Here is a 26,307-nt window from a genome sequence, read left to right on the forward strand (position 1 = left end):
AAAAGGAAGAAAGATATCTTTTCATTTGCAGCAAAGTGGACGGAAGTGGAGCCTCCATGTTAAAAAAAACTAAGCCAGTTTCGAAAGAGGTCACCACAAGCCCTCTCCTGTATGTGGAAGCTGATAAAAGTAGACCTGAAAGGAGATGGTGATAACTAGGTTGGGAATTTGGGGATGGGAGCGTGGGGAAGCAGGGAGGATCTGGTCAGTGCATACTGCATGTACAGTACATGTCACATCTAACAGTGCCTGGGATGTCATGGGTGGTAGGGAGCAGGCAGAGGGTGAAGGACCCACAGACAAGAAGACAAGTTTAACTTGTGCTGGGGACCTGGGGCTGGCTTCCCTAGGATACAAAGAAGTCTGAAATAGTAACCGTGTACCCCAGAAGACAAATCCTTGCACTTCGAAGTCCCTGACATCCATTTCACAAGGTGCCAGCTTGAAGACTTCTCTTCTAGGAACAGGATGGTTGTCGTTTCCCACACCACCAGGGGTCTGATGTGACCAGGCTGCATGGGGTGGGGTGGGTGGGGTGGGGTGGTGTAGCTCTCCAGTTTACACAGAGGAGGGGCTGTGTAATGTGGATGGGACTGTCAGAGTTCAGCTGGCCCACATCCCAAAGCTTTCTCAGCAGAACTGCAGTGGGGGAGATATTTCAGCAAAAATATTTAACTCACTGGAAATAATTTATACTTGTTGATATTTACAAACAAACTGCTAACTAAGGATTCCTGACTACTCGTTAAAGGAGGCCCACCCCACAGGACCTGTACTTTGCCAGACTTAGCTGCCGTTTAATTGGGGTCAAGTACAAAGCAAAGCACAGAAAGGTTGCATCTCTTTACACTCTGTAATTTTACCTTTCTACTAATTTTAACTTTCCCTGTCCTCAATTAGTTCGACTTAGTGATATTCTGTCACAGGTAGGCTATGAAGTCCTGACTCTGTGTCTCAATTTGCTATCCAGAGGCTGCAAAACTAATACACTCTCAAGATTTTAAGCAGGTAGCAATTATAGCCTTTATTTGGGGGAAAGTAATAGTACCTTTGAAAATACAGTTTCTATGGGCTGAAGAGACCACAGCTAAGAGCACTCGAGATGGCTCTCTTGGTAAGAGTACTTGATACTCTTGCAGAGGACCTGGGTACAATTCCCAGCACCCACATAGTGGGTCACAACCATCTGTAACTTAGTTCCAGGGGATCAAATTCTCTAAACACCTTCCTGCTGACCTCCGAGGGCATAAGCATGCATGTGGTGCACATATAAACATGCAGGTAAAACACTCACACCTAAAATGAATAAATCTAATAAAAAATTTTAATACAATTAATATCCTTCTTAACAATAACTTAGACGTTATTGAGAATTAACTTACAGTCTGTGGCCTCTGTTTTCTAATAATAATAGAATATAATTATGCATTTATTTTATAGATACTAAACTAGATCATAAATTGATCCATTGGTATCCCTGGGGCTTCTAACCCAAGAAACTCCTTAAGACTTCCCTTAATTTCTACATGTCGAGGATAAAGTGAGGCTTCCTGATCTGGAACACACTGACTGGGAGCCCCAAGTCAGCCCATTTCATTTGAAGAGAGGGATGAGAGTATGAGCCAGTGATGCTTCAAGAGGCGAGAGCAGAAAAGCCACTCCACATCGGGCATGCAAATCTCTGGGGACAAACTCTGACGAAGTCACTTTCCATTGCCAGCATACCCACACTGCCCAGGCAGTAAGGACCAGTTTCTTAAGCTGCCCATTTCTTTGTAGTTTTTTTTAAAACTGTTGTTGTCATCGTCATCATCATCACCATCATCCTCATCCTCATCCTCATCATTTTATTATTTTGACACAAGATTTGTCGGTGTAGCCCTGTCTATCCTGGAACTCACTCTGTAGCCCAGGATGACCTTGAACTCACAGAGATCCATCTGCCTCTGCCTCCCGAGTGCTGGGATTAAAGACACGTGCTACTGCACCAGCTATTTTATTTTATTTACTTTTTATATGCATGGGCATTTTGCCTGCATGTATGTCTGTGCATCAGGTGTGTGCCTGGTGTCTGCCAAGGCCAAAAGTGGGTGCCAGGCTCCCTGAAACTAGCATTACAGATGGTTGTGAGCTGCCATGCAGGTGCTGGGAATGGAAGCTTCATCCTCTGGAGGGGCAGCCAGTGCTCTTAATGGCTGAGAGCTATCTCTCCAGCCCTGAAAGTGTTTTTATTTTCAGAGGACCCTAAGAGGGACACACATGGATGGCCCCAGGAAGCGAAAAGAGTTAAGATCTCCTGGGTAAACTGGGGGGTGGGGGAGGAGAGGGGGATGGGAACTGGAGGGACTGAGGTGGCTGAGTGGAGGGAAGGATGGAGAGGGAGATCAATGAAAGAGATGTCTTGGTAAAGGAAACCATTAGGAGGTTAAGAAGAAACCCGGTGCTAGGGAAATGCCCAGGAATCCGCAAGGATGACCCCAGCTAAGACTCCTAGCAATAATGGAGAGGGTGCCTGAACCTTCCCCTATAATCAGATTAGTCACTACCCTAATTGTCATCTAGAACCTACATCCAGTAACCGATGGGAGCACATGAGACAATCTACAATCAAGCACTGGGCTGAGTTCCTAGACTTCAGTTCACAGGAGCAAGTGAGGTCAAGATCATGATGGGGAAAACCACAGAGACAGCTGAACCGAGCTGGTAGGAGCTTGCAGACTCTGGCCTGTCAGCTTGGGAACATGCATGGGACCGAACTAGGCCCTCTCAATGTGGGAGACAGTTATGTAGCCAGATCTGTTTGGGGAGCCCCTGGCAGTGGGACCAGGCCTTGTCCCGGTGCATGAAATAGCCTTTTGGAACCCATTCCCTAGGGTGGGATACCTTGCTCAGCCTTGACACAGGAGGGAGGGGCTTGGTCCTGCCCCAACTCAGTAAGCCAGACTTTGTTGACTCCCCAGGGGAGGCCTTGCCCTCTCTGAGGAGAGGGTGTGGGTAGGATAGGAGGAGGTGGGAGAAGGGGAGGGAGGGAGAACCAAGATTGATATGTGAAACCAAAAAAAAAAAACCCTTTTTTAATATAAAAAAAGAAGTGTTTTTGTTTTCAATTTTTCAAATTACATTTATTTATTTATTTGTTTGGTGTGTGTGTGTGTGTGTGTGTGTGTCCCTTCCTCTGCTACTGAACTACTGAACGTGTGATAAAGTCAGAGGACAACTTGTGGGATCAGCTCCCTCCTTGTACCACGTGGGAGTTGGGTATCAAACTCAAGTCGCCAGCCTTGGCAGCAAGTGACTTCACACACTGACCCATTTCATCAGCCCAAGTTACCCATTCTGTGAGAGAAAAACAAGAGCCTTTGAGTTCTGAAATATCACACAATAGCGCTGGCTTTGCCAGCTTGTTACTCCCTGCGCGTGGACAAACCCTGACTTCTCAGAGCTGGGTCTTATCAGTGTAACTGTTGCTTTCTACAAACTCTGGTACTGTGAGGATTCAGTGGATGAGAAAAGACACAGAACTATTTAAAAAAAAAAAAAAAAAAGATGAGCAAAATAGGTCATCTCTTTGCCAAACTGCCCTTTGCTCCGTCAGTCTGGCTGCAGGTTGCTCTTTATTGGCGCTCTTAGTTTCAATTATTAAATCAATACAAGGTCAGAGAAGTTAACCACTTCCAATATGACAGAAGTCATCGTCCAGTCTAAATTCCATTACTGAGCAGCTAATGTAGGCTACATGCTGGGCCCCTGTGTCGAAGAGCAGACAAGACCAAAAAAAAAAAAAAAAAATCCCCTCTAAACTCACCAGTTTCCACTGTTGGGGAGGAAGATTGAGACAGAATAAAAAGAACAATATGTGCAATTTTGGGTTGGTAGAAAGTTCTAGAGAGAAAAATAAGGTGAAGAGGACAGGGAATGGGGAAGGGGCCGTCCGTTCTGTAGATTCAGGAAGGCCCCACTAAGGAGACATCTGGGCACAGCTGAAGATGGGCTGGCAGAGGGGACAGTGAGGACCAGTCTTTGAAGGTGGAAGAGGGGATGGCCAGCCTGAGGAGGGCCATCAGGCCAGTGAGAACAGAGAGGGGGAAGCGAAGGAATTAGCCAAGCTGGGCTGGAGTGTGCACACCATGCTTTTCTCAGCGTTAGATGAACACCAGTCTGTTAAAATACACCTCGGGTGCTGAACAGAGAAGGAAGAACCCACACAGGGCCAGCCATGAGGCACTGTAGGTGACTTGGGGAAGCTCCGGGTGGCTGGGCCAGGCACCATCAGGGAGGGTGACACCTGTGGACCGCAGATGTATTCTGAAGGTAAAATGAACAGGTGTCAGAGGTGGATGCAGTGTATGGAAAGAAGCTGGTGCTTAGGAAGACAGTTTTGATCTGAGCGGGGAGACTGTGGCAAGGCAAGTGTGGGAGGCTGAAGGAGCAAGATGTGCAGGTGTTCTGGGAGAGGCGTGTGCGAGACAGCTGCGGAGGCCTGGTGGGTTGCCTGCAGGCTAGATGAAGCCGGACTTCAGGGAAGAGGTCACTGTGGGGGAAAACGGCAAATCAAGTAAACATATAATTTAAAGCTATCAGTGGGTGAGCTCACAATGCTATGAGCACAGCTATGGAGAAAGGGCCCAAGCCCTGGCTCTGGGGTGAGCCAGTGGCGAGAGGTCCAGGAGAGAGAGACTAAGGATAAGCAGCCAGGAAGATTGGAGTATAGTGTTTTGAAAGCCAAGTGCAGAAAACGTGTGACAGAGAAGACAGATTTTCTGAGACCTACCTCAAGTATCTCTGGGTTCAAAATTTCTTTTTCTAGCCAGAGACAGACCAAGCACTTCTGAACCTTCTATAAGGGCAGGATAAACCTATATTTAATGATTTGACTGTGAAATCTGAGAGTTTACATATGTATTTATCCCCACTGCTAACTCACTAAAGCGACACCAGAGATAGACCAGGAAGTGTTAATGCACGAGGACCAAGAAGCCAGGCAGGCTGTGACTCTTCCTCCCCCTCCTCAACTCCCAGCAGATGCTGACATCAAAGCCATAGTTTACAGTTAATTGGTCGCCCCCAGGGAGTCCAGAGAAACAAAAGCCCCAGAGACAGAAATCTCCCTGGAGATTGGAAAGGTGAGTTCACCCTAGAGACACTGGGAAAACTCTGACAGGGCTGGGGCTAGGGCCCAGTGGTGAGTGCTAGCCTACCACGTTCCATCCCCCAGCACTGCAAAAGCAAACTAACAGATGAACTCAGAAAGCTAAAACTCTGAGTGAAACAGAAGCAAAGACCAAATGTAAAGAGCAAACCTCAAAATTTCAAAGTACTGCTCTATCTCAGACGCTTCCACGGCTGTGGGGCAGCCAAAGACACTGGCTGCATCCCCCCTGGCCGCCATGTGCCTGGCAGCAGGTCCTTATGCAGCGTGTCCATGCCCCCACCTTCCTGTGTCCTCTTCTTCTCAGCTATACACACCCTCCCTGGAACACAGAGGGTGCTCTTATCACCACCAACTGCCTACTTTCTGATATGACCACCCCGGGACACACCACCTCAGCTGTTTGGGTCTCTGTCTCTGCATCTTTCTCTTCTTGCCTCTCACAACCTTCAATACAGTGTCTACACTACCCTCCACTGATATGTAATGAACACCTGGCCACAGCGCCTGTCTTTGTTTGTTGTTGTTGTTGGTGGTGGTTTTTTTGTTTGGTTTGGTTTGGTTTGGTTTTTGTCTTTTCGAGACAGCGTTTGTGTAGCTTTGGAGCCTGCCATGGAACTCACTTGTAGACCAGGCTGGCCTCGAACACACAGAGATTCGCCTGACTCTGCCTCCCAAGTGTTGGGATTAAAGGCGTGCGCCACCACTGCCCGGCTTCCTGTCTTCTTTTTTACTGTGGTCATCATAAGGAGGAAACTGCGCCTCGGGCATGCTAGTACTCACCTACCACCACCAGGAACAGCATGCCCAGCTCCCTTCTCTTTATATGCCTTCAAAGTTAACTTCTAAATGAAATTAGAGGTGGGTGTAGTGCCACATGCCTTTAATCCCACCACCAAGGAAGCACAGGCAGGCAGATCTCTATGAGTTGAAGGACAGCCCGGTCTACACAGCCAGTTCCAGGCCAGCCAAGGCTATAGTGAGACTGTCTCAAAAACAATTAAACTGGCCAATGGGCTGCAGACTGGATCTTCCACCTGGTCATGTCTGATGTCTCCTTCCCATCCAGTCCACTCCAAGGGAGGGTCCTCCCAGTACCTCCTTGCTGCTCCCCTACTCAGCCCCACTCAAACAGCACTGCTTTCTCTGCCAGGTCCTCCTCCAGGGCCTGACTGGGGCCGTCATAGTCAGAAAGTCGGTACCTCCTGTACTCATCAAATGGTCTGATATCGGGACTGTGAAACACAGAGTTAGCTGGACATAGGGGAGACAGCTGCAGATTGCGTAAAAAGACCCATTCCTTTACTCATTCCAGACAGCTAAGCAGGTGAAGGGAAACTGGGAGCCTGGAGCTTAAGGGGCCAGCTGTCATCTGAGAACACATGACTAAGTCATAGAAAAGCCTGAAGAAACAGTAAATAGTCAGTGACCATTTACTGCAACATACTGTGAAATACTATCTATACACACACACACACACACACACACACACACACACACACACACACACAGCCTAACAACAACAACAACAAAATTGGTGGCTTAAAAGAACAAAAAGTGCCTACCACCAAGCCTTACAAGCCCAGTTCCATGCCTGGAATCTGCAAGGTCAAAAGGACCTGCAAGTTGTCCTGTGACCCTCACATATGTGCTGTGACTGCACATGTCTACACACACGCACACATGTGCATTTACGTAAATGAACACACACACACGCACATGCATGTGGACTTGGAAAATAAACAGAAAGACTAGATCCACAAAACTCAACAGTATTCATACAGTTTCTAAAGGCTGGTACTATGGTGCCCTAGAAGAGTTCATGGGATAAACGCAACCCTGGTATTTGAAGGTCCAAACCTGGAGAGGCGGCTAGGGTCCGATGAGGTCACAAGGGTGGGGACATGATGGATGACGGCTTCAGAGAGGAGGAAAGAAGGTGGGAGCCAGCAGTCTGCTCTTTCTTAGCATGTGATCCTTCCGCCATGTTACCATGCAGCAACCAGGCCTCTTGAGGTCCTGATCTCAGACCCCCGAACCTCAGAAGCTGAGAGAGACATTTCTTCCTTTATGATATGCCTAGCCTTCAGAATCCTGCGGGAAATGAGCTGAGGAAGCCAGGCACCTGGGAGTAGTTTAGTTGGATGGAGCTGTAGCCCAGGGGCGCTTACAAAGTTAGGGTAGCACACACAGGTAGCACCAGAGCCACATCAGCTGAAGACTAGATTGGCTTTCCAGATAGCTCTAAAGCACAGCTGCTGGCAGATCTCAGTTCTCCACCACCCAGACCACTCCAGGAGCGTCGTGAATGCCCGAGACTGATCCAAGAGGGAAAAACCACTCTGTGGAACCAGCCTACACCATCCACCATCACTGCTGCCTTATTCGGTTAGAAGTGAATCCCTAAGTCCCTCTCACGTTCAGGGCAGAGGAACTAGGCTCCACTTCCTGAAGGGATGACTATAACACCTGTAGATACGGGGAAGGGGTGACTGTATGGAGGAGGGCAGCCAATAAATAAACAACAAATAAACAAATAAATAAATAAAGGAACAACAATGTTAGGTCTCAAGGAAACACAGGACAAATGGCTAACAGTGGTGCCTATTAGCATATCAAAGCGGATGCTGTCTGATGTCCAACATCACCTCTTCAGCATCCTCAGTGCCTGCTGTGGAGACATCCTGGCTAGCATGCCCAGCCCCCTACCCTAAACTCTTCAGACTGGGCTGGGCTTCCCTTCCCCCAGCTTCTCTGCTCTCTATACAACCCAGCCATTTTGGCTATGGCAGCCTTTTGCCTCTTGGCTACCACTCTTGGTTTCCCCAAATCCTGGCCTCTTGGCTTCGGGCTCTCTCCTCTCCCCTCTCCTCTCCTCACATGGCCCAGTTCAGTCTGCTGGGCATGTTCACTCTGTACTCTTCCAGATGTCTCTGTCTGTGCTTTCCCTTACATCTATAATAAAATCTTCAACTCCTTAGGAGCAGTCGTGCCCCCCTCCCTCCCTCCCTCCCTCCCTCCCTCCCTCCCTCCCTCCCTTCCTTTCTTCCTTCCTTTTTATTCATCTGGTGTCAAAACCTAGGAGTGGCATAAATGAATTCCTTTCAAAGAGACTTAGCTGCCTTGTAGACTAATTAGAAAATTAAATTGAAAAAAAAAATTGAACCCACAAAAATAAAAAGGCAAACTAAAGCACCATCAGTTCATCATACATAAGAAAGAAGTCCTGTTGGAATGGTCAGTAGCTATTGCACTGCTGATGCTAAATTTGTTAAAATGTGTCTTTACATCTCCAGCTACTACTATAACATGTATCCAATAGCTGGGTGCCTTTGTTCCCAGCACTTGGGAGGCAGAGGCAATCGTGAGTTCGAGGCCAGCCTGGCTGGTCTACATAGTGAGTCCCAGGACAGCAAGGACTAAACAAAGAAACCCTGTCTTGAAAAACAAAAATCAAACAATATAGACAATCATTAATAGTGAGAACTAGAGTTTTCAACATTTTAAGATATGCCTAATACAACATGAAGTTAAAATATAGACATATGTGCACCAAGTACCAGAGCCTCACCACGCAGGAAGCACAGGCTGATAAAGCTGAAGAGACGCATAGATAGGAATCCACCATCCTAGCTGGATCTCAGTCCTCTCTCAGACACCCAGCACCCTGGGAGAGGCAAACGGACACCACAGCCTAGCAGAAGCCAAAACAGACTGCTGACCCAACCTGGGCCAAAGGCAACATTTCTCAAGTGCTCAATGGAAGTGTCACCAAGAAAAGCAGTATTTGGGACTATAAAATGTGCCTCAAAAAGTTCACATAACTATAGTCATGCATGTGGCATTCTCTGCCATTAATGAAATCCAATTAGAAAACAATAGCAGACACATTAAAAAAAAAATCTCTGACCATGCAGAAACCGCATTGCTAACCAGCCAAGGGCCAGCTAAAGGTGGGGTACAACATTCGTCATCCCAGCATACAGGAGGTAGATGCAGGGGGATCAAGAATTCACGGTCGGCCTTAGTTACAGAGGGAGCTCACAGCCAGCCTGTGATTCAGAAAACACTATCAAAAAACGCAAAATAACAAGGAAGTAACAAATGGGTCACATAAGAATTTTCAAATGAAATCACAAACCATACATAGTTTATTGAAACAGAAGTGCATTTTTAAAAAGATGTGTAATGGAGCTGGAGCTATGGCCCTGCAGTTAGGAGCACGTGTTGCTCTTCCAAAGGACTCAAATTTGGTTCTCAGCATCCATGTCAGGAGGCCTATAATTGCCAGTCCACAACTGCCAGTAACTTCATCTCCAAGAGATCATGCCCCCATGGGACTACACACACACACACACACACACACACACACACACACACACACACACTAATAAATAAATACACCTTTTTAGAAAATATAAAACACTGAATGCCAGGTGTGGTGGCGCAGCCTTTAATCCCAGCACTCAGGAGGCAGAGGCAGGCAGATCTCTGAATTTGAGGCCAGCCTGGTCTGTCTATACAGCAAGTTTCAGTACAGCCAGGGCTAGACAGAGAAACCTTATCTTGGAAAAGCGTGTGTGTGTGTGTGTGTGTGTGTGTGTGTGTGTGTGTGTGTGTGTGTGTAAAACATGGAGATTCAATTAGAGTGGTGGCTAAGAAGGGAGTTTAGAACTGTAAAATGCTCCCGTTAAAGCACAGAGAAGAAACGGGATGTCGTTCAGTGACAGGTGCCTGTGTAGCACATACCGGACCTTGGGTTCTATCTCCAGCATTGTAAAAAGAAGGAAAGGAAGCAGAAAGTCTCAAACTAACAAGAAAGTGAGAAAATGAGTTCGAGGCCAGTTTGGTACACAGAGCAAGTTCTAGAAAAGCCAGGGCTGCAGTTAGAAACGCTGTCTCGAAAAGCAAAAAAAAAAAAAAAAAAAAAAATAAGGTGGGAAAATGAGAAAACCCAGTCCAACTGAAGCAAAAGACAGAGTACAAGCAGACATTAATATTGCCGGTAGAGGACAGGTGTCGAAGAGAGATGAGAAAGGCTGTTTCTTGGGTCTGGGTGTTGATAAAATCTACAAATTCTCGGCAAGACTAACACAAGTAAAAGGGGAAACAACAAGAAATTGTTGTTTTTACATCGCAAGCCCAGTATCATTACAGATCTATGGTGATATTTCATTTGTACTGAAATGTGATTTTATTTGTGTGTTAATAAATAAAGTTGCCTGGGGGTCAGAGCTAATAGCAAGCCATAGCAGAAGCCGGGCACTGGTGGTGCACACCTTTAATCCAGATCACATGACAGGCAGATCTCTGTGTGTTCAAGGACACAGCCAGCATGGAGACACACGCCTTTAATCTCCATACCAACCATAGAGACCTGGAGGTCTGTTGTATAGACAGGCAGTGATGAGGAGGTCATGTGGCTGGGTTTACAACCAATAAGAAGGCAGAACAGAAAGTCAATAAAATGACAGACACACAGGAAGTAGGTCTCTTTCTGAGGGGGAAGGACGGCAGCAGTGAAGGGTAAGAAAGGCTTTTTAGTCTCAGCTCTCAGCTACTGCTCTGACCTTTTGGGCTTTTAACTCTGCATTTGGCTCTGTGTTTCTTATTTAATAAGACTGTTACATCTACACAGAGTATATATATATATATATATTGGTTTTTCGAGACAGGGCTTCCTTGTGTATCCCTGGCTGTCCTGGAACAAGCTCTGTAGACTAGGCTGGCCTCAAACTCACAGAGATCTGTCTGTCGTCTCTGCCTCCCAAGTGCTATGATTAAAGGCATGCACCACCACCGCCCTTCTCTATCAAATATTTAAACAAGCATGTCAGTCAAAATGCAAAGGAATTAAAATGGCTAAAATGATTTTGAAAAAGTTATGGATTAATCTAGCAGACTTCAAGACATATCATTTAGCTGTAGTTAAGATTGCAAACATCCCAACGGAGAGTACATAGAAGAAAATCAGTGGATCCCAGAATGAATCTGCAGAAATATGCCCATATTTGACAAAGGTACAAAACCAGTAGTGGGTGAAGGAAAGTCCTGTGAAGAACGAGTTCTAGGGCAACTGAGCATCCAGATAAAAACATAAGTCGGGACAAGAACTCTACACCTTATACAAAATGGACAAGAGGATTCAGAGTGGAACTGAAAAGCCATTAGCGGGTGGGAAAATAGAGAAAAATCTTCGGTCTCTAAAGCCAGACAAAAATTAGAATAGACACCAAATAGGAAAGTTCACAAAAGGAAATAATAAAAAAAGACTGGACAACATCAAAATGTAAAACTCTTTGCTCTGCTAAAGACCATGAGGAAGAAAATACAAGCTACAAACTAAGAGAGAATATTTATAAACCACATATCTAACAAGACTAGAATACATAACAAATCTTTAAAACACAACAGTAGTAAAACAATCCAAATAAGAAACAAGTACATTCCATTGATGGGGACAGTCAGATGGCTAGCAAGCTCTTCCAAGACGATCAACATCACCAGCCTTCACTAGCCCTCGGAAGAATTCTAATTAAAACCACGAATCTGTAAGTAATATACCTATTTGCTGACACCATCAAACAATGAAGAGGATATAAAAAAACAGGATCACCTCAAGATTGGTGGTAGGGGGTGGTGTAATATGGCACAGTCACTCTGGAAAACAGTTTGGCAGTGTCTCATAAACTAAACATACAATTACCAGACCCAGCAATAAATTGCATCATTGGGCATTTATCCCACAGAAGTGAAGACTGCGGTTCTTACAAAGATATGCACACAAATGTTCTCAGCAGCTTTCACTGGATCTCAAAACTGGAATTAGCCCAGCATTTCTCCAACCAGTAAACTGGTCAAACCAACTGTGTTCTGTTAGTAATAGAAAGAACCACACCAAAGAGCTGCAGTAACTTAGATCAGTCACTAGGAAATGATGATGAAGGGTGCCAGTCCCCAAAGTTCTACACTGCTTAGAAAGCTTGATTCTGTTTAGGCAGCATTTTGAAATGATAGCATTTTAGGAATGAAAGATAAATCTGTCATGTCCAGTGACTAGGGGTTTGCTTGCAGGGAAGAGGGAAGCTAGAGATGGGCAGACACAGTTGTAAAAAGGTGATATCAGCAGCCAGGCATGGTGGCACATACCTTTAATCCCAGCATTCAGGATGCAGTTGGCAGATGTTTGAGGTCTACTGATGGAGTTCCAGAACAGCCAGGGATATACAGAGAAACCTTGTCTCAAAAAAGAAAAAGAAAAAAAGAAAGGAAGGAAGGAAGAAAGAAAGAAAAGAAAAGAAAAAGAAGGAAGAAACTAAAAGAATCCCATTAGAAATATGTAATGTCTTTTTTATGTTGGTAGATCCAAGAAACTACATAGGGGATACAATTAAACATAACTTAATATGAGAGAGGGAGAAGGAGGGAGGGAGAGAGAGGGAAAGAGAGAGCTGAATATTGAGAAAAGTCTTATTCATTTTGTACAGCATCACCCATTGGTAAAAGTTTGTAGACATACATATTATACCACCAACAGGATACCAATGTTGATACAGCGCATTTGGTGACAGTCTCTCTCCAATTTTTTTTGAGATATGCAAGCCTGGAACTGAATATATATATCAAGCTGGCACCCAGCTCATAGATTCCATCCTCCTCTGCCTCCTAAATACTAGGACTAAAGCCACCACACTCTTTTTAAAGAAGTGTTCTTTATCCCTTCCTTTACAGACTTGGTTGGTCTAGAACTGGCCATGTAGATCAGTTTTTCCAGCAGCTCAGCTGGTCTCTTATTCCAGGTCAGCTTATTCCAGGTACTGGGCTTGTCTGAGAGTTATAACAGGGCCCAGGGCCTTAGTAGCTCCCCCAACCCCTGACTCTAACACAACTGACTCCATGGTGGAAATGTCATCCAGCTTGTAAAACTCAGCAGGTGGACAGCAGCACCTGCCAAAGATGAAAACAAAGACCTGATCCATCAAAGTCCACAGTTCTGGGAAAGTCTCTGAATGTACTAACCTTGCTTTTGGGCATCTGTGGTTCCACTTCTGACTAACTGTTCTTGTTAACTGAAGTATGTCAACCCAGAACTTCGTTTTTATGCTTAAAAGGTTTCCCTGAGAAAGGCTCGGGGCTACACTGGGATCTCAAAAACCCAATAGAGTTGTTGGCCAGCTAATAGAGATTTTTTATTGGCTTCAACCCATGTCTGAGCAGTGTTCTCTGGTGAATATCCCACAACAAGGGTGACACTCAAGGATCTTTACTGCTTACATACTCTTGGGGTAGGAAGAAGCTAGACAATCTGGTCAGTTTCAGGGACTTCCTGAAGCTATTTTGAGTTGTTTACTTCCTGTCTTCATGAGCTATACTGCAGGATAGATGGTTTCAATCTTGGAGGAATCAGCTACACACAAGGGGCTCTCTGAAATTTAAGTTCCAGGTTCAGTGAGAGACCCTGCCTCAAAAACTAAGAAAGGACCAACAGAGGAAGACACCAGTGCTGACCTCTGGTCTCTTCACATGTGTGTACACATGTGTACAGATGCATACCACATACACTCAGATATAAAGATATAAATATATACACACAGAGATTGGATAATGAGTGGCAAACCGGTTGTTGTTTTTTTTTGTTTGTTTGTTTTTGTTTTTTTTTTGTTTTTTTGCTTTTGTTGCTGTTTTTGTTTCTTTTGTTTGTTTGTTTTCTGAGACAAAGTTTCTCTGCATAGCCCTGGCTGTCCTGGACCACACTCTGTAGACCAAGCTGGCCTCAAACTCAGAGATCTGCCTGCCTCTGCCTCCCCCGTGCTGGGATTCAATGTGTGCCCCACTACCCTGGTTAAGAGTGACACACTCTTGGAGGTGGCTCTATTTCTCCTCTGTAGACATCATCCTTAACATAATAGCCTTGCTATAAAAACTGAGTAAGAGGAATTTGTGTCCTGTGGGGTTACTTATCAAGATATCAAAAGTAAAATAAAGTACATTCCTAAAAAATGACATTCAAAGTTCTGGAACACACAGTCTCACCAGGTCTGTAAATGTGCTTATCTTCAGGATCCTGAAAGCAATTTCCGTAATCAAAACTCAAACCTTCCGACATAAAAACTTCTTTGCTGGGAATGGCTTACACAATGCTATTCTGCATTACATACTGATAAAATGTCAGTGGTGTCTTTTAAAAAGAGATTACATCTAAGTCGAGATACTGAATCTGCATTGCATGACATCACCACAGACTGCCGTGAATCTTGCTGAGGAAAACCAATATGTAAGCCGGGAGTGGTGACACACACTTTTAATCTCAGCAGACACAGGAGGATCTCTGTGTTCCAGGACAGCTACAGCTATACAGAGAAACCCTGTCTGGAAAGACAAAACAAAACCAGACAAAAGCAGAGCGAAAGGAAAAGAAAACCAGTGTCATTGTGCTTCTTCAGTTATCCTGCAACATGACCAAGCCACCCTCTTGTCACGTTATTTCCCACTTGTAAACATGCATTTCATCAAATTCAAGGTTTATGTGCAAAATGTAATATTTCTATATTTCTATATGTAAATATATAATGCAAAAAGAAGGTCACAAGAGAGATGGTCTGCACACTGCAGGGTGGCTTCTACAATAAGATAGGCCCTAACCATTAGAATGTGTGCTTGGAGGTATAGTTAGGACCTGGGAGTGGCGGGGGTGGGGCGGGGGTAGGGTCATTCATCCTGGATTCTTGTGATGGGACCTAAATCTGAGGACAAATGCTCTTCTCCAAGTGACATGGAGGTCTGTCAGAGAAAGAAGAAGCTGACACGATGCCAGATACAAAGACTGAGGAGAAGAGGATACCCATGGGGAAACACACCAGAGTGGTCCCCCAAGCTCCACCAGACAGGGAGCACACTCTCCTGTGGGTGAAGGCAACCATGCCAGAATTTGGACCTCTATAGACTTAAATACTTCTTAATAAATGTAAAACAAATACTGGAGAGGATTTTGACAACTTTGGATTAGGGATGGTCACTGTAACTTAACATGGAATAATGAAGTTTAAAGCGGCGAGTAGATTTTAGTATATAAAAATTACTTAAGTTTACAAATAAGAAACTTTCTGGCCTGTGGTGGTGGTGCACGCCTTTAATCCCAGCACTTTGGGAGGCAGGGCCAGGCAGATCTCTGTGAGTTCGAGACCAGCCTGGTCTACAGAGAGAGATCCAGGACAGTCACCAAAACTACACATAGAAACCCTGTCTCGAAAAACCAAAATAAATAAATAAATAATAAATAAATAAAACTTTCTGAATGATGACTGTTCCATAAAAGGAAGAAAAATGGTGGAGTAGGACTAATGGTCAGTACTGGGTTGATGGGAAGTAGGGGAGGGGAGGGGCAGAGCCTGAGGAGGAAGATGGCTGTCCCTCTTCCCCAGTGCAGGAGCAGGTTCCTAGCCATCTTGCCTGGACTTTTGATGTGTGGAAAGTGCTATCTTTCAGTCTAGCAGCAGGGGAGGGACAGATCTATCTCACAGACAGATATGTCAGATGGTTTCTGGAAATCCCCGATGGGTTGGAATTCCTTGGGCTTCTGGAGGGAGATGACTGCTCCGGACTCCACACACATTTTCCACGGAAGACGGTTATTAACCCTGATGACAGCGGATCTGAACAGGATGGAGGTCAGCTGCAACTGCACGGCCTTTGTGAAAGGATCCCAAGTGGATTCCGGCCAAGAACTAACCTGAAGCTCAAGGCAAGTGTTGCAAAATCCCCAAGCCCAGCCAGGCTGCTTCAGCGTGTCATCCTTCTCTACCAAACTTAGACATCCCGGGTGACCCTGCAATTACCACCAGCTGCACCAGTCAGAAAAACCTGGACTCAGAAGTCTAGAGATTTCTTTCTTCTCATGCCCCCTCTCTGTTTTATTTTCTTTAATCCGGAGGTACTTTCGTTTTGCCAGTGCTATGCTACGATTTACAGAATATGAAGATGTCTTCACTGTTCTATTGTTGTGAAGAAACGCCGCCATGACCAAGCAACTCTTATTAGAGAAAGCATTTAACTGGGGCTGGCTTACTGTCGAGGGTTAGTCCATAACCATCATGGTGAGAAGCAGACAGGCATGGTACTGCAGCAGTAGCTGAGATTCCATCCTGATCCACAGACAGCAGACAGAGAGAGAAAGAGAGACTGGGCCTGGCCTGAGCTTTTGAAATCTCAGAGCCTACTGCCAGTGACACACCTCCTCCAACAAGGTCACACCTCCTAATCCTTCCTCAAGAGTTCTAGTAACTGGGGACCAGGTATTCAAACATATGAGCCTATGGGGGCCATTCTCTTTCCAACCACTACAGCAGATTTTATTCATGGTGGAAATGCTCACCCCTCCCCTGGCACAATGTTAAAGTGACCTCCCAGATGCTGTCAACTCAGATTTAATCACTGGTTGATAGCCAGTATAATTTGTAGTGCCTGCAAGACTCCAGTGTTTGGAGTTAACTTCTCTGACCTTCAGAATTATCTGTGTATGTGTGTACACATAGATACAAACCATCATTTGAAACTATAAAAACAGAAGAAGAAGCAGACTAGGGAACTTAAGGGTGGGAGGCAATGAGACAGTTTGGGATAAGAGTAGACTGAAAAGAAAGAGGTAAAGAGGGCTGGAGAGATGGCTCAGAGGTTAAGAGCACTGACTGCTCTTTCAGAGGTCCTGAGTTCAATTCCCAGCAACCACATAGTGGCTCACGACCATCTGTAATGAGACCTGGTGCTCTCTTCTGGCCTGCAGGTATACATGCAAACAGAACATTGTATGCATAATACATAAATAAATCTTTAAAAAAAACAATTAAAAAAAGGAAGAGGTTAAAAAAATATATTATCACCAGATAATGCAGAACAGCCCTAACTCAGAAAGCTGAGATGCAGCAACCCTACAAACTAGAACAGTCTGAGTTCTCTCAAGAAGAAAATGAAAAGGAGGGAGAGGGAGAGGGATCACAGAAGCAGCAATGGTGCTTTCCGCTTCACAAATACAAACAGCCCACTCACTGTGGACGCTCCACCCACATCCCTTGAAGCTTTGCAACTATGTGTCCTCTTGGGTGTGTTATGACTTGGATCTGAAATGTCTCCCAAAGGTTCCTGGGTTAAAGTCTTGGTCTCCAGCCCATGGCACCATGGGAAGGAGGGTGGTGGCCCTTTGGGAGGCAGGGCCTAGTTAGAGGAAGTTAGGTCATCAGGAGTGTGCCCATGAAGGGAACTTTGGGACCCAAGCTTGTTCTCTTCCACATTCTGTTTCCCAGACACAAAGAGCTAGGAAGTACCTGGTACCACACACTTGTTCTGCTTTGCCACTGGCCCAGAAGGAACAGGACCAAGTACCCACGGGCTGCAGCCTCTGAGACTATGAAACAAAGTGATCTGTACTAGTTAGAGTTTCTTTTTCTTTATTTTTTTTCTGAGAATCATAAAAGTTTATTTATCCAAGTTTTATATGAAAATGTACATGACCCAATTCTACACCACAGTCAAACAGTCCTTTGGGGAGGGATGTGCATGCCTCTGCTGGAAAGCCATCGTTTAGACTCTTTCCAAGACTTCTAACACGATGATGCTGTTTTCTCATATGACCATGCCGATGCTGTTCTGTTACCCACCCGTTGCCATCTCCACAAACTCATCAATCACGAGATTCATAAAGGGATCAAAGGCCCATAGTATTCCTTGTACATGTCTGCCACCATTCAACTTCAATGATAACTTCTTGTCCACACAGTCTTCAGTTCAGGAGGGTATGTCTTGCTCACAGAGACTTTTCAGCAGGCTTGGCATGATGGAATGGTAGTTAGGGTTTCTACTGCTGTGATAAACACCATGACCAAAACAACTTGAGGAGGAAAGGGTTTATGTGGCTTACATTTCCATATTGTAGTCCATCACTAAAGGAAGTCAAGACAGGAACTCAAGCAGGGCAGGAACCTGGGGGCAGGAGCTGATGCAGAGGCCATGGAGGGGTGCTGCTTACTGACCTGCTCTTCATGGCTTACTTAGCAGCTTACTTACAGAACCCAGGACCACCAACCCAGGGATGGCACCACCCACCATGGGCTGAGCCACCCCTCATCAATCACTAATTAAGAAAAGCCCCTACAAGCTTGTGGGCAGCCAGATCTTCTGGAGGCATTTTCTTAACTGAGGCTCCCTCCTCTCAGATGACTCCGGTTTGTGTCAATTTGACATAAAACTAGCCAGCACACAAACGCTTCTTCCTTTGAAGTTGGTTCTCAGGTACTTTATTTTCTTACAGAAATGGGAAGCTGACACAGGAGGTAAATAGGGGTTCAGTCTCTCCCATCTTCCCATCCTGGCCCTCTCATCCTCAGCAATGTAAGCTGTGCTTTCCTTCTGAGCCTCCTTCCTTTGTTCTGAGCACACAGAAGACATTTCATGTGAGCAAAAAAGTCCTTGTTACTATAGTATCTGAACTTCACAGAGATGATTCAGGAATTAGAAATGATGTTCTGAAGGGTACCTTTCAGTCAAGTGCTATTAACTGCATTAAGAAACGAGTCTCTAAAGGGCAAGAAACACTCAGGAAGAAGCTCTTACTTTCAACTTGGTTTATATAAAGCCACGTGTTGGCTGCTCAGGTTTTATTCTACCTTTAAAAAAGGTGTAGGGGCAAATACCCATGGAGGCAAGTCTGTGCCCGTTGGCTATGGGTGTGGGTCTCCCCATCTGCCTCTGCACCTCCAGCCATCACCACATTTGGGGTGCTCCCGAAGCTCCCCAGTGCCTTTCCACATCACAAGTCACAAAGAATACACTGCTGAGAGATGTCAAGTTGCTGACTTAGTGAGTTTGAGTAGATACCACCAAAATACCATAGACTTGGAGGCTTAAACAATAAAAACTAACTTTCTTTCTTTCTTTCTTTCTTTCTTTCTTTCTTTCTTTCTTTCTCTCTCTCTCTCTATCTTTCTTTCATTTTCTTTTCCTCTCTCTTTGATTCCCTCTCTCCCTCCCTCCCTTTCTCTACTGTGTGTGTGTGTGTGTGTGTGTGTGTGTGTGTGTGTGTTGTTTTGTTTTTGAGACAGGATCTTACTAAGGAGCTCTGGCTGGCCTGGATCTCACTCTATAAACCAGGCTGGCCTGGAACTCACAGAGATCCACCTGCCTCTGCCTCCCAACTGCTGGGATTAAAGGCGTGTGCCATCACACCTAGCTAGAGATTAATATTTTTATAGTCCTGGAGATAGGAAGTCCAGGATTGTGGCTCTGGTGCAAGTCAAGCTCTGGGCCCTGCTTCTGGAATGGAGATGGCCCTCTTTTCGCTCTGTCTTCCCATAGTTGAGAGCAGCGCAGGAGTCTTTTTCCTAAAAGCAACAATCCACTCCTCTCTCCGATCCACTCTTGTGGAGTCTGTCCCAGTGACCTAACCACCACCCAGAGGCAGCAATTCAAAATACCATTACTTTGGTGGTAAGACCATAACATACTAGAGAAAGCACACATGTTTACTCCTTACCATGTACACCGAGGAAGACTGTGAACTGATGAATTGAAAGTGCTATGTTCAATAACTTTTTCAATTAATAGACTATCGATAGTCATTTCCTAGTGACTTTGATGTGCAAATAATTTTGATTTGACATGTAAATAATACATAGTGATACTTGGCAGGTCAAGAAGGAACATCATGAGTTTAAGGCCAGGCTAGGATACCTAGAGAGACTTTGTCTCAAAACAAAACAAAACAAACAAACAAACAAAAAAGACAAAACCAAATGATGGTAAGATGTTGCAGCAAGTTATCTGTAAAAGTTTGTCTGCAGGGGCTCCTGAGCCTGGAGAATTCTGAAGTCATAAAATTCACATACTTTGTTTTAAAAAATAAGAGGAACCAGAGGTCACATGACCCACACAAGGTCACAGTGGGAAAAGCAAGACTAGAACCCAGAGTGCTCTGCCTTCTGCCAGTGTCTGATCCTAACAGTGTAGGGCCTGGATCCCAGCAGACATGAGTCAAATGCCAACCTCAGGTCCTCACTGGCAAAATGATACCCTATCTATTCAGGCAGTTGAGGTTATCCAATGGATCCAGTCTGCTAGCCTTGGGCTTGGGGGGGTGAGCTTAGCATTCACAAGGCCTTGAATTCAAATCTCAGACAGACAAACACAGACAGACAGACAGACACAGACACACACACACACACACACACACACACACACACACGAAAAAGAAGAAGGAAAGAAAGACTGACTTCCCTGTACAGATCTCAACACGTGGGGAAAGGTTTATGGTGGTGGGTTTCAAAATATGATGCTACTCCAATGCCATTCCATATGCCCAAATATCATTCCTAAATTTATGTATTTTTCACTTGAGGCAGGCCATTTTGACTCACCCCATCATCAAAATGTGCATGTATTCTAAAATGGCATTTTCCCAGGTGTCATCCTGTTAGACATAACCTATGTGTGTGCTCAACGTGGCTATAACCTAATACATATTTTCTACTTTACTGTATCACAATAAGCTATGTATTAAACTATCTAATGTAGTAAAAATTCACATTAATATATATATAGAGAGAAACACACTGCACTCATTTTATAAATGGGTATTTTTTAAAAAAGATTTATTTATTATGTACACAGAAGAGGGTGTCAGATCTCATTACAGATGGTTGTGAGCCACCATGTGGGTGCTGGGAATTGAACTCAGGACCTCTGGAAGAACAGTAGGTGCTCTTAACCTCTGAGTCATCTCTCCAGCCCCCTACATGGGTATTTTTGTTTGGTTGGTTTGGTTTTGGTTTTTAAGTCAGTTTCTCTCTGTAGATGTGGCTGTTCAGAAACTGGGTCTTTAGACCAAGATGACCTCAAACTTACAGATCTGCCTGCCTCTGCCTCATGAGTGCTGGGATTAAAGGTGAGCACCACCAGGCTAGAAGGGGTATTCTAACTACAAAGTAGGGAACTCTTTTGTGCTACATTATTATTTAAAGGTAAGTGGTAAGCACCTATCAAGATGGAAATTCTGTTAGGAATTAAATACAATAATGGATATTCTCTGTCCACTATTACAAGCTAAACAAGCCCGGCCAGATGGTGCTAGCATACAGTCTCAGTGACCTGGGATGCCGAAGCAGGAGGATCAAAAGTTCAAGGCCAGTTGGTTGGTCATGGTGGAACACACCTTTAACCCCAACACTTGGGAGGCAGTGGCAGGCATGTCTCTGTGAGTTCAAGACCAGCCTGGTCTACAGAGCTAGTTATAGGACAGGCACCAAAATTACACAGAGAAACCCTGTCTCAAAAAAAAAAAAAACGGGGGAAAAAAAATGTTCAAGGCCAGCATGGGCAATGTAGTGAGATTCTGTCTCAAAATAAAAAGCAAATAAAGTGAAGGTGTTAAGGAGAGCCTGAGTGGCTATTAGGTGGGCTGTGAGACTTAAGAATGAAAAACCCTGCCACACAGCTCATTGGCAAAGGGCTAGCTTAGCATACATGGAAGTCCTTAGGATCAGTCCTCTGGTATAGCCCAAAGCAAGCAAGCAAACAAACAAACGAAACAGAAAGGAAACACTGGATAAATAAGGAAACTCCACACTAGCAGGCTGTATTTTCGTTTGGATCTTCCCAAACATTCCTTCATTTCTGAGGTTATTATAATTATTAGAGTGTTCTGTTAACCACGATGGTTCTATTCTGTTATCACCTTTGGACTATCCATGTTTATGCCTCTGCTTGTGCTATTTATTTTGTTCTTGTCCTTGTTCTTAGATTAAAAGCTCGATGCTAACATTCATGTGGAAACATATACACACAAATAATAATGCACGTTAGCTCCATAAGAACCCTGGGGAAGACTCCCCAGGCCTGCAGAAAACAACCTAGAAATCTTATGGAACTTGGGGTCACAACCCATGCCAGGTCAAGTTGGGCCACCAGTCCCCAATTTACAAATGTCCTTGGTCTGCTTTCTGCTTTAATTTGGTTCTTCTAATTGGCTTCTTGAGAACCCTGCTTGGGGAATAGGTTGTGACCCACAAGTTTGATAATGAATGTATACAAGGATAAACCTCAAGGCTGAGACACCTTGGCAGTTTATGCAGTAACAAAAAGGTAGCCAATAAAAATTCAAATGGCAGGGCTGGAGAGATGCCTCAGTAGTTAAGAGCACTGGCTGTTCTTCCAGAGGACCTGGGTTTGATTCCCAGCACCCACACGGCATCACACAACTCTGGCCCCTGTAGGTAACAGGCATGTACAAGGTGCACAGATACACATGTAGACCAAATATTCATATACATAAATAAAATAAAATTCAAATGGTTTCCCAGACAACATGTCTTTTCCGTTTTCGCTCTTGAAGTTGTAGGTTTTATTTATATCAGGTATATTCCAGTGTACCTGAAATGGGGAGATGGCACCTAAGTGGCAAGGGATAGGTTGTTAGATTTTTTTAAATTTTATTTTGTTTTTGTTTTTTGAGACAAGGTTTCTCTGTGTAGTCTTGGCTGTCCTATAACTCGATTTGTAGACCAGACTAGCCTTGAACTCAGATCTGCCTGCCTCTGCCTCCCAAGTCCTGGGATTAAAGGTGTGCACCACTGCCACCACCATCACCTGCCAAACTGTTAGATTTTTTTTTTTAAGGTTGGAAAAAGTTGCCATTTATCTAAAGTCTTGTTACTAACATGACATCCAAGAGAACATGAGATTGCCGATGAGAATTTGCTCATAGATCTATGTTGGCTATCTGAACCGGGAAATAAACTTTTATTTCTCCCCATGTTGGCAAACAAATGGATTCTGTTGTTGGCTTTTATTCTTGTGTTTATGCTCATTAATTTTTATGGTTCAATAAGAAAACAACTTAGGGGAACAAAATAATTCAGGACTTCTCCAAAGATATTTTGGCCACTAACTGAATGGAGCCACAGGGACATGTGATTGAAGGCGGCAGGCAGGCTCTCTGTCTCTGCTTTGCCTAGAGCCCAGACATGAAGGCAATGATCTCCTTAGTTCTGGGCGTGCATCCTTGCTGTGGAGCCAGCCCCAGACCTACCACATCCTCAACACTGACTTGGCAGAGGACACCCCATTTTATTCTCTATTGAGTATCTGTGCTTTCACACTCTGTGCCTTGACCCACTGCCCAGAGGATCCCAGGATGCTATTATGACCCAGCTATGGAGAGGCACCTTCAGATCTGCACAGCCACACCTGAAAAACCAAGAAGACATTCCATACTTGCTCTCATCATAAAGAGCATTGTAGGCAGAGCCCGAGATACCTGCTGGTCCTCTTTTCGGGTGTATTTTAGAGAAATTCTCAAATGGACCTTAAAAAATGGTTTTATTAAGCTAAGGTCCATATTATGTAAAGTTCACCCATTTAAAATACATAGTTTGGGTTTCCACATAGTCATAAAATTGTGCAGCTGCCATTACTTAATTCTAGTTTTAGAGCCCCATCAAGAAATTCATACCGGGCAGTGGTGGCATGTGCCTTTAATCCCAGCAATCAGAAGGCAGATCTCCGAGTTTGAGGTCAGCCTGGTCTACAGAGCTAGTCTTAGAAAAAAAAAAGATAGAAAATAAGTAAATAAATAAATAGATAGATTCATGCCAGCTAGCAGTCACCACTACCAGACACTAGCAATTCCCCAGACTCTGGAAACCACAAATCTATTTGCTGTACTAGGAATTTGCCAATTCCATGCATTTTGTTTAAATGGAGTGATATATGTGTAGCCTTTGGTGACTGGCTCCTTTCATTCAGCATAATATTTATTTATTTATTTGTTTGTTTGTTTGTTTGTTTATTTTTTGCCGGAGCTGAGGACCGAACCCAGGAACTTGAGCTTGCCAGGCAAGCACTCTACCACTGAGCTACATCCCAACCCCTAGAATTTTTTTTTTCCAGAGACAGGGTTTCTCTGTGTAACTTTGAGCCTTTCCTGGAACTAGCTTTGGAGCCCAGGTTGGCCTCGAACTCACAGAGTGAGTTCTGGGTATTGGCCTGCCTCTGCCTCTGGAGTGCTGGGATTAAAGGCATGTGCCACCAACTCCCGTCATTCAGCATAATCTTTGCAAGGTTTATCCCCAGTGCCACATGTATTAGTACTCTGTTTCTTTTCATTCTGGCTTAGTCAATGTGGCTTAGTCAATATTCTATTGCTGTGAAGAGACACCATGGCCAAGGCAACTCTTATGAAAGAAAGCATCTAATTGGGGGCTGGCTCACAGTTTCAGAGGCATAATTGGTAATCACCATGGTATGGAGTAAGATGGCAGGCAGCAGGTATCGTGCTGGAGAAGTAGTTTGGAGCTACATCTGGATCCAGAGGCAGAGAGAAAAAAAAGGACCTGGCATGGACTTTTGAAACCTCTAAGCCCATCCCCAGTGACACATTTCCTCCAACAAGGCCATATCTATTCCAACATGCTACACCTCCTAATTCTTCTCAAATAGTTCGACTCCCTGGTGACTAAGCATTCAAATATATGAATCTATGGGGACCAATCTTATTCAAATATCCACACATTCTTTTTTGTTTTGTTTTGTTTTTTGAGCTGAGGATTGAACCCAGGGACTTGCGCTTGCTAGGCAAGTGCTCTACCACTGAGCTAAATCCCCAACCCTTAAATACCCATACATTCTAAACATCATTTTGTTGTATAGATATACAAATTTTTGTTTATCAATTCTCAGTAGGTCAACATTTGCTTGCTTCCATTTATAATTATGTCAGATTTTGCTATGAATATTCAGATAAAAAATTTAAATTTATATGATTCCAGTTATCTTAGGTATGGCCCCACCCCCAAGAACTTAGGTATTGCTAGGTCACATGACAACTTCATTTTTCCTTCTTTTTTTTTTCTTTTCCAGAGCTGAAGCCTGAACAGGGCCTTGTGATTGCTAGGCAAGCGCTCTACCACTGAGCTAAATCCCCAAACCACAACTTCATTTTTCTAAAGCCTACAAGCTCTTTTCTTTTCTTTCTTTTTTCTTTTTTAAATTTTATGTGCATTGGGTGTTTTTGCCATGAGTGTTAGGTCCCCTGAAACTGGCATTACAGACAGTTGTGAGCTGCCATGTGGGTGCTGGGAATTGAACCAGGGTCCTCTGGAAGAGCAGTCCGTACGTACTCTTAACCTCTGAGCCATCTCTCCAGCCCGCAAGCTGTTTCCTAAAGCAGCTTCCCTATCCTTCATTCCTCCCAGCACCCAGAAGACCTCCCGACCTTCCACACACTTGCCAACACTTGAGACTGTTTGTCTCTCAAATCAGAGCCATCCTAATGGCTATGAAGTGGCCTTTCACTTGGACTGTGGTGCCTGAGACATGGAGCATCTCTTCTGGTGTCTCCTGGCCATTTGTATGTTTTCTCTGGAAAGAGCCTTGGACACTTGAATTAAGTTGTCCTCTTACTGTGGGCTGTTACACATTGTCTACTGTGGATGCTACATCCTTATCAAATACATGATCTGCAAATGTTTTCTTCAACTGTGTGAGTTGTCTTCTTACTTTACTAATAGTATCATTTGAAGTAGTCCTTAGTGCGGATGAAATATAGTTTATTTTTATCATTAATGCTTAATGTCATATACAAGAAGGTATTCTTTAACCCAACGCATAAAGATATATTCCTGTTTTCCCTCAAGAGTCATATAGTTTTAGCTCTTAATTCAGGTCTATGACCCATTTTGGGTTAATTTTTGTATATGGTATGAGGTAAGAGTCTAACTTTATTCCTTTGCATGTAGTTAAGCAACTGTCCCAGCAAAATCTGTTGAATTCCAAGTGATTTATAAATAATATTTCAGCCAGGTGGTGATGGTGCACTCCTTTGATCCCAGCACTTAGGAAGCAGAGGCAAGTGGATCTCTGGGTTCAAGGCCAGCTTGGTCTACAATGCAAGTTACCGGAGAGTCTGAGCTACACAGTGAGACCTTGTCTCAAAACACTACTACTACTATTATTATTTTATAATTATGTATTTGTGTGCAGAGGAGAGGGAGAGGTCAGAGGACACACTGGGTTCTCTCCCTTTTGCCTGTGGGTCCTGAGGATTGAATTAGAGTCATCAGGCTTGGTCTTAAGTGATTTACTAGCTAAAAAATCTAGCTGGCTTCCCAAGCATTTTA

General features: G+C 44.3%; 1 protein-coding gene and 1 pseudogene across 5 annotated transcripts in view; both read right to left on the reverse strand.

Moving 5' to 3' along the window:
• Positions 1-26,307, reverse strand: part of Tjp1 (tight junction protein 1) — a 247,469-nt gene that overhangs the window by 103,885 nt on the left and 117,277 nt on the right. The window lies entirely within an intron of this gene.
• On the reverse strand, positions 17,723-18,182 carry LOC118586026 (annotated as a pseudogene).

This window comes from Onychomys torridus, chromosome 1, assembly GCF_903995425.1.
Source record: "Onychomys torridus chromosome 1, mOncTor1.1, whole genome shotgun sequence".
NCBI lineage: Eukaryota > Metazoa > Chordata > Mammalia > Rodentia > Cricetidae > Onychomys > Onychomys torridus.